The sequence below is a fragment of the Pseudorca crassidens genome, chromosome 2 (genome assembly GCF_039906515.1).
Source record: "Pseudorca crassidens isolate mPseCra1 chromosome 2, mPseCra1.hap1, whole genome shotgun sequence".
In the NCBI taxonomy this organism is placed as follows: domain Eukaryota; kingdom Metazoa; phylum Chordata; class Mammalia; order Artiodactyla; family Delphinidae; genus Pseudorca; species Pseudorca crassidens.
Genome location: NC_090297.1, coordinates 76,471,083 through 76,480,000, shown reverse-complemented (window position 1 = coordinate 76,480,000; position 8,918 = coordinate 76,471,083).

Here is an 8,918-nt window from a genome sequence, read left to right as displayed (position 1 = left end):
AGTATCAACTCCATTATCTGATGGTAGACTAGCCAACCAGGGGATTAGCTGTGGTAAAGCTTTAATCTTAACATGCTTTCCCCTACAGGAGGCCATGGGAGCCTACGGATAGGGCTCTGGGGTCAGATTCACCTTTTTCAAATAACTCTAGCTGTGTGATCTTGAGCACCTTATCTAATCTCTGTAAGTCCCTGATCCCTCAATTGAAAATGCAACCTTCCTCAAGGTTGAATGCTGGGGATAACATATGGAAACAATGCATGGCCCGTATAATTGTTTAATAAATGTTCATCTCTTTTCCTGAGCTACCACCATTTGGTCTGAGTTTATGGAATTGCAAATTTTGTGTAACATTTGCTTAACAAAAGCATGATCACCTTGCTACCAAAAATGACGTAATTGAAAACTTACATCCACACAAAAACCTGCCCACAGTTGATTATAGCAGCTTTATTCATAATTGCCAAAACTGGGAAACAACCAAGATGTCCTTCAGGAGGTGAATGGATAAATAAACTGTAGTACATCCAGACAATGGGATAGTATTCAGTGTTAAAATGAAATGAGCTATTGGGCCATGAAAAGACATGGAGGAACCTTAAATGCATATTACTGAGTGAAAGAAGGCAGTCTGAAAAGGCTACATACTATAGGATTCTAATTATACAACATTCTGGAAAAGGCACAACTACAGGGACAGTAAAAAGTTCAGTCATTATCAGAGGCTGTGGGGTAGGGATGAATAGCAGAGCACAGAGGATTTGTATTGTGGTGAAAATACTCTGCATGATACTGTAATGATGGATACATGTCACTACACATTTGTCCAACCCCATAGACTTTACAACACCAAGAGTGAACCCGAATGTAAACTGTGGACTCTGGGTGACTGTGACATGTCAACAATTGCAGGTTCATCAGTCGTAACAAGGGTACCACTTCGGTAGGAGATGCTGATAATGGGGGAGCCTGTGCAAGTGTGAGGGCAGGGAGAACATGGGAACTCTCTGCACCGTCAATTTTTCTGTGACTCTAAAACTGCTCAAAACATATTTTTTTCTGAAAAAATTACATATTACATTCTAAACCAAAAATAAATTATTAGAGTGTTACCCATTATTTTGGATTAATCTATGTCGTAAGTCCCCTCCATCAGAGAAGACAGGCAAGAGTTGGCTATAATCATTTTCAAAGTAAATTGAAGACTTTATAACTAATCCTTATATCCAAGAAGTTACTATACTTTCCATTGTTTCAGTGGTTACAATCCAAGGGTACCATTAGCAGAATATAAAGCCCTTTTACCTTCTCATGACTCATTTAATGCATGGGCAAATATAGCTGTTATTAGTAAATTCCTATTTAACAGATGGGCAAAATGAGGTAGTGAGATTAAATGATTAGCCCATGGCTAATATTTTATTGGAAAGACAAATTTAATTATAGGTTCCATTTGACTTCCCTTCAGGACTAGAATTAAATTGCAAGTGTTTCCTGACTCCCAGTTTGGTGCTTATGTCACATGACAGTGCAATGTGTGCTTTATTACGTGCTTTAAAATAAAAAGGAAGGGTGAGGAGGCATGAGTACCTTTATCCTAAAAATCACAGAGCACAGAATACAAGGTAAATATTCCATCATTAATTTTCACAGCATTCCCCTTAAGACAACAGTGAGTACTGTCTCTCCCTTGGTTGGTGCAGAAACCTAAGCTAAAAGAGGTTACATAGATACACAAGATGCCCACAGATACCCAGGGAATCAAAAAGAAAACCCAGAATTACATAGTCTGAGAATGGAATTGGATGACACACCTGGAAGGCACACAGTTTTATAAGTCTTTAGGAATACAGGGAAAGCAAAGAACTTCTTTAGGGGGAGTTGCAGAGGGTCGGTAAGGATAGTTTTATAGAATGTTTAGCAGCAACCCTGAGCAAGTTGGTAGTGTTTTGGAAAATATTCTTTTAACTTAGTCACCCAATTCTCATCAGGCCCAACCAACCAACTGCCTCACCCCTTTTTGGTTTGAAAAATAATGTCACAAATCTGTCCAGAGCTGGATAAAATGCACAGTAGTGAGTTCATTAACGTGCCATCTGCATACAAAACGAGGGGATTCCAGAGGCAGAATCCTTTGGTGGGCCTGTTGGAAATCAAGTTCTGGGCTAAAAAAAATATAAAACACAACTTAGGCAGAAAAATATTAGCGCTACACCTTCACTTGGCCCACTGCAAAGACAGTCTGGCTTCTGAGAGGGCCAAAGCCAGTCGGAATCTTTTTTCCCCCTTCTTTTTAATTTTAAAACATGTTTTACTACTCAGAGGGTAAAAAAACAATTGCTTACAGCATGAGGTGACGGATGGAGTTTTGTGAATTACACCCATCCCTAGGAAGAAAGACCTAGCTAAAAGCCTCCCTGTCAGAAATCCATTGAAGATTGCCTGTCCTTTGAAAATCAAGTCTGTTTATCTGCCTGATTCACTGAGTAACAAATCAGAAAACTCAAACCTGCCGCCTCCATCTCTTCCAGCCCCCACTGCCTCCACTCCACTCTCAGAGAAGGGAAGGATTAGGTTTCCAGGGCTGTAGTTGTAACAAACCAGAGGCAACGTTTCTTGCCCCAGTGGTACCCCAAGTTTCATCAAGAACATCGGAAGCTGCTTCTCTTCTGTTGCAATTTTCATTTCACCTCAGCTCTCCCTGACACACCTGTGAAGGGTCACCAAATGCTGTATCATATCAACTTTTAAAAACTGCCGACACTGCTAACGTCTGAAACCTCCTGATGTCACAGCCTTGCACAGGCTTGCAGCCCGCAAAAGCATGGTTGGAGTTTCACGATGCACAATGACGGCATCCTGGCTGGGTAAGGGCAGAGCCTCTTGTTGACAGTAGTGAAATCAGACAAACAAAGCCATGTCAACGGGATGTGTGGCGAGGGCATCTGGGGAGTCCCTCCAGCCTTCCTCCCAATCTGCAGCGAGAGACCCCATCCAGCCCCTTGATCCTCCCTCCAAGAGCGATTTATTTAGGCAATTGTTCCTTCCATCCTCCCTACTCCCATTTTCTCATGAAATTTCTCCAGAGCCTAGGATTTAAAGAGAAAATATTTTATCTGTCATAAATTCCATAAACATCTATTCCCACTCCCTGCCCGAAAAAAAAAAAAACGTTGATAAACACCAATCAGGTCCCTGTTTGTGTCAGTTATGCAGCGCACTGGCTGAAAAACTGGTTTTCCGTCAAACTATGGAAAGTAGTATAACTAAGTAGTTGAGCACGGGTCCTACAGGCTTGCTCACTACCTGGCGCAAATCTTGCCTACCCCTCGGTGATGTGACCAGACTCCATTTACTGATTTTATAAGCAGAGGTCATAATATACACATAACACAAAGATTCTCGTTCTTTACACTTGATACTCTGTAGTTTTTAATCTATAGTGCGTTCATCTATGCATATTTTTTCAGGTCCTTACCATTTAAAGAGGATGGATGTATATCCAACCCTATCCAATGAGAAGGGTAATTTAGTCTTCAGACTGGAAAAAAACATATATTGGGAAACTGAAGTCTCATTTTGCACACAGTAGAATGAAAAGATTAAAAGACCACGTGCAAAGAGTCATTGGGCTGAGATACTCCATGAAATAACATACAGAGGTTATGGGCTTTGAGAACCGGCCCTTTGGCACCAAAATCCGTACAATCAGGAATCCAAGCCGAAAAAGCCCTTTTTGCCTAACCTTTACATCAACATCAAAATAATGTTTTATTAAACTAAGTAGAAATCGTCCTTAACTATTTTTCCTTCTGTAACAAAGGCAGCTTGGATTTAATGGTATGTTATAGGAATTTATTTACAAATTTTGGTATCTTTTTGGATTCTAGCAATTAATGAGAAAACAGGAAGTACAGCCAACAAAATTTTCAAAATCAGCTCAGCATCACACTTGGATGTAATTAAAGGTATAATCTGTTCCACTGGAATACTTCAGTGCTATCCTATCTTAGAAAAACAAATATGAATATTAGTTCTTTCATGATATGTCTGCTTTTCTACATCATGCTAGAACATATAAAACTTTTCTATAAAAATTATTGTGTATTACCTCTTTTATACTTATAAATAAATGTTACTTTTACATAATTGAATTCATTGGCCTTTTATTTGCCACAAATATGATATTCAGGCTCAAGCCACAACTCATTCAAACATTTTAAACATACCATTTATTTCTTTGTATGGGATATAGTTAGTTATCCATTTCGCCTTCTGGACTGAGTCCTAAAGTTTCGCTTTTTTTCATCAGCCTCAACCACTTGTAGGCAGAGTTGTTATCAATTATATCTGATTATTCACCATAAAGTCATTGAGCTTTGTCAAAATTCGAAAGAAATTTCTTTGAGAGCGAGGCTAAAATATGCAGGTAATCTAAATGAGTCCGCATTCCAGGCTGGATAAAGATAAAATGCAAAACTTTCGTTTTTGAAGAGAAGAAAAAAAAATAATAAAAACTAGTTACAGCTCATAGAATAAAGTATATCATTGTTGCAGTCTCACAATTTATAAGGCAATTCTACCAAAATGCCAGGGAACTGGCAGTTCTGGCACTTTGGGCATTAATAACAGTGCCCAGCAATGTTGGAGCCTGAGGAAAACGAAAGATAATACTGATCCTGCCTTTATTGGAAATTGTGATTCTTTTGTTCATCATGGGTGTTTTTGCATTAATTTTATTTTTAAACATATTGCATTAAAGCATCACCTTGATTACTTAAATGTTGCACCCAAAGAGAGTGCCCATTCCCCTCACTGCAGTCCTGATCCTGCTTCATAAGTCACCTCTCTCAACCTTCACGACCTCGTCTGTACAACTGAGGCAATAAATCACTAAGAGGACTATTGAAAGGACTGAGTGAGAGAACATGTGTAAGAACTTGTTAATAGTAAATGTTAACATATAAATACATTTACAAAGCATTACACAACTCCAAGATAAAGTCATTATATTAAACATTACATTTAAAGATGTAAGGTTGATGGAAAGTGTAAGTCCCATAACTGATGATAGAAATTGAATCAGAGGCCTTAGAAGAACAGGCAGACTTGAAGACACACCCATTTCTACCTAACTATATTTAAATAAAGAAAGAGGTATACAATCACAGCCCAAGCAAGCAATTTCCTTTCCAGTTTTCATAATTAATCTTTGTTTGTGTAAGTTCAGTTTGTCTTCAGATTCCCTCTTTTCAGTTCCTAAAAACATTCAATTCACTGAAAATAAAAAATTAATTTAGGAATAAACTCTTTAATGTTTTCCTCTTACTTAAAAAAATTACAGCTCAAATAACACAGGTGAAGTCCTACAAACAGATGCACTGCACATGAAATTTGTTTTTGAAAAAGTGGAGGGCATAAACCTTTTGATTCAAGGTAGGGAGAACTTTCTAGGCCAAGGTAGGTGCGATGCCTCCTGTTTTCATGAGCTAATGATGGTTTCCAAGCTGGTTGGAATTCAGCGCTAATTGTATTTTAAAACGCCACCTCTGAAATCCTTTCCTCTCTCAGGATCTTACATCAAGTTTTCGAATTTTCCGGAAAACCTTTGCACTTCACCTTTCTCACCCAACAAATTCTGAACTTTAGAAGAATTCAGTTCAGAGCTTCTCTTTCCCCTGCAGGTTTTGATCTGGGGATGGTGACGCCAACACCCAGGAAAGCTGTCCTGCCCTGTTTCGGAGGGGAGAGGGACAATTAAGTGGTGGCTCCACTCAGGCTTGTCCCTTCTAACAGAGTCATTAAACAACTTCCCAGTGTCATTCAAAGAAATTATAACAGAATCAATTGATTTTCATCCTCTGTTTTATTAGCTGTAATTTAGGAGAGAGAACGGCCCTGTTGACACAGCTGTAACGTGTCAGGACCTGCAGTATGTTATTGGCCTGAGGCCTCCGAGTTACAGTCTTCCCAGCAGAATCAATCTGAACTCGAAAACCTTCCCTCTAGGAAACATGTACCTATCTACTAGCAGAGAGCACTTCTTGTACAACTGAAAATAGTATTCACTTGAGGTATGTTGCAAGTTCACCTTCCCCAGATCAGCCCTGACGTGCCATAGCTCTCAGCGTGTCCACGATGGGAGAAGAGGGCTACAGATGTCTCTTAACTAGATACCCAACCCGGGTGCATGTGTGACACTTCGCTGCTAGTCAGATCCCAGACTGCAAGTGGGAATCGCTGGCTGTTTAACATGCGTTCAGAGCCTTGCCAATCTAAAATGGCTGCTCCGTAATACTTTAATTGCAGTTTCATGGAAACAAATTGCTATTTAACTGCAGTAAGCATTTCTGTGACTTGGCTGGACTGACAATAGGTGAGTCTCAGTAGCAAAGAGACAGGTAGCATCAACTTGTAAACGGTCTGTGTTTCAACAGCCTCTCCAATCGAGTCACAGGATGCAAGCACCCAGGATAGAATTCCTGGGTGAAGGAGGCTTGGGACAACGTCTTCTCAATTTAAATACAATTATTTAGGCTACATGGAAACCCTTCACTATAGCGTTTTGATAGACAGATCTTGGAGTCTATGTTATGCAAGTTATTGGCCCTAAGAAATATTTTATATAAATAGTAGTACACATTAGAATCTTACTATATTGACATTTAAGCCATTTAACTTAAGAGCTTCATTTTGGATTACCAGTTGTTTCAAACATCAGTGCAAATCAGGGCAAAAGAATTTAAATACGGTTAATATTAAGAGGATGACAATTTCACAAGCTTCATGTTGGTGTGACAGTTTTCTCATTTCGTATTTTACAAGACACTACAGTCTGTGTTAAACTATTTCCTAATAAATCATGACAAGCTGGAAACAGTTTCTCGTGGCAAACGATTCGGTTTGGAAAAGCTTCGTTCGGGCTCTCCGGCCTTTCGGACTGTGTAAATCTAACTAGACAGATAGGTAAAAAACATTAAACCCTTTCAGAGGACAATCTGTTTCATTAGCAAGATTGACAATTTGCATGATTGAGACATTTATATGTATCATAAACTTTTTTTTTTTAATCAGGAGTTCAGATGGGCTCAGTCACATTTGCTTTTATTTTTAATTGCACTTGCTTGTAGAGACTGGCGCCATTTTGCTCTATGACGTGGTTAATATTACATAAGTCCTTTCAAAAGAACAGAGCGCATCTCACTAACATCACCAATGTCACGATGAAAGGTGAACAAGCTCGTGTTTTTTTTTTTTCCCCAGCCATGTTGGAGCTGGGGGAGGAACACAATCACTGCTCACATCAGAATAAACCTGAGTGTTTTTAGTAGCTTTCTATCCACACAGAGCATCCCCATTAGAGCCAGGTTTTATTGTTTGAAACGCCTCTGGTTTCAAGGTAGTGTTTTACCTAAAGCAAGACTACTACTTAAATATGTTCTATTGTATATTCATAGCTCCATTAGTCCTTCTCCAATTTAGCACATCAAAGAGAAGCCTTCATCACTTGCATGTGGATTATACTAACATGAGTGACATTTGTAATCTTATAGGTCTGCAACTTAAGAAATGCTTTTAGAAGCTCGTTATTAAATACGCGGCAGTGCTTGAGGAACTAGCCCTATAATAGTTCATTTAAAGTCTTTAATGACCTTAGCCCTCCACATCACTAAATGCCACACTGTATTACTGACTACAAAGTTATTAACTATCTCCTTTGAATTTCTACACTATATGGGACATGAGTGCTTATGTCAAAAAGAATTAGAGAAGATGCTAGCATTCTTATTAACACATTTCTCCTTTTCTGTCCTGAAGAGTCCCACGTTCCCTTAAAGGATTTTTTTTTTTTGCGGTACGCGGGCCTCTCACTGCTGTGGCCTCTCCTGTTGCGGAGCACAGGCTCCGGACGCGCAGGCTCAGCGGCCATGGCTCACGGGCCCAGCCGCTCCGCAGCATGTGGGATCTTCCCGGACTGGGGCACAAACCCGTGTCCCCTGCATCGGCAGGTGGACTCTCAACCACTGTGCCACCAGGGAAGCCCCCCTTAAAGGATCTTGAAGGGAAAAAAAAAAAGGTGTTAAAAACCAGAACTAGTTCCTAGCAATTCCCCAAGGATCCAACTCAGATATTGTTATCTATGTGATTTTGTTCATTTTATTTTTTTCCTGCATATTCTTTTTATAAAGCTCTAATAAACTATTCACTTTAACTAACTCTGCCTTTAAATTCTCCTACACGAGGTTTATAGGAGGTTTTCAGTTGGAGCAACTGATTTTTTTTCTCTTGGCCTGGAATCTCTGGAAGCAGGAGATCCCAAAGGGAAGCTGACTGCTAGTTGAGAGGTGTGGTGAGCCAGACCTCTCTGCAGAACCATTCCCATTCTCAGAGAGAGGGTGGGTCTATATCAGGAGCTTTTCTCTGGAACAAGAGAAAATAAAACTTAAAGGAGCATTATGAACACACCTGCTTTTATTAACCTGTAAGAGAAGTTGCAGTCGAGTTTGCTCACATACTACAAGCCTGGCAGGGCAGCCTTTCACGTGTTTCCTCCTTCCAGCAACGGCACTGGGCCCACTGAGTCCTTGGCCTACACGTGTTTTCTGCAGGCAACTTGGGCGCTGGTGGGGAGCCACTGCTGCCTAGAACGGGCGACTAAGTACCTCAAGGCTACTACTAAATGAAATCCAAATCCTCCGCCAAACACATGGAAAGGCAGAGTCAGTACAGGAGCGTAAGAGCAAACCAAAATAAACAAATCATACAGCAGACCACACGAGTCTAGAAGCTCAGCAGGAAATGGCTGCTTCACCCATCAAAGAAGATTGTAAAAGAGCTCGGGGTCCTAACAACTAATGGAACTTCAAAATCCGTACAGGTATGGTTTAGAACTGCTATTTCCTTCAAAAGCTATAAAC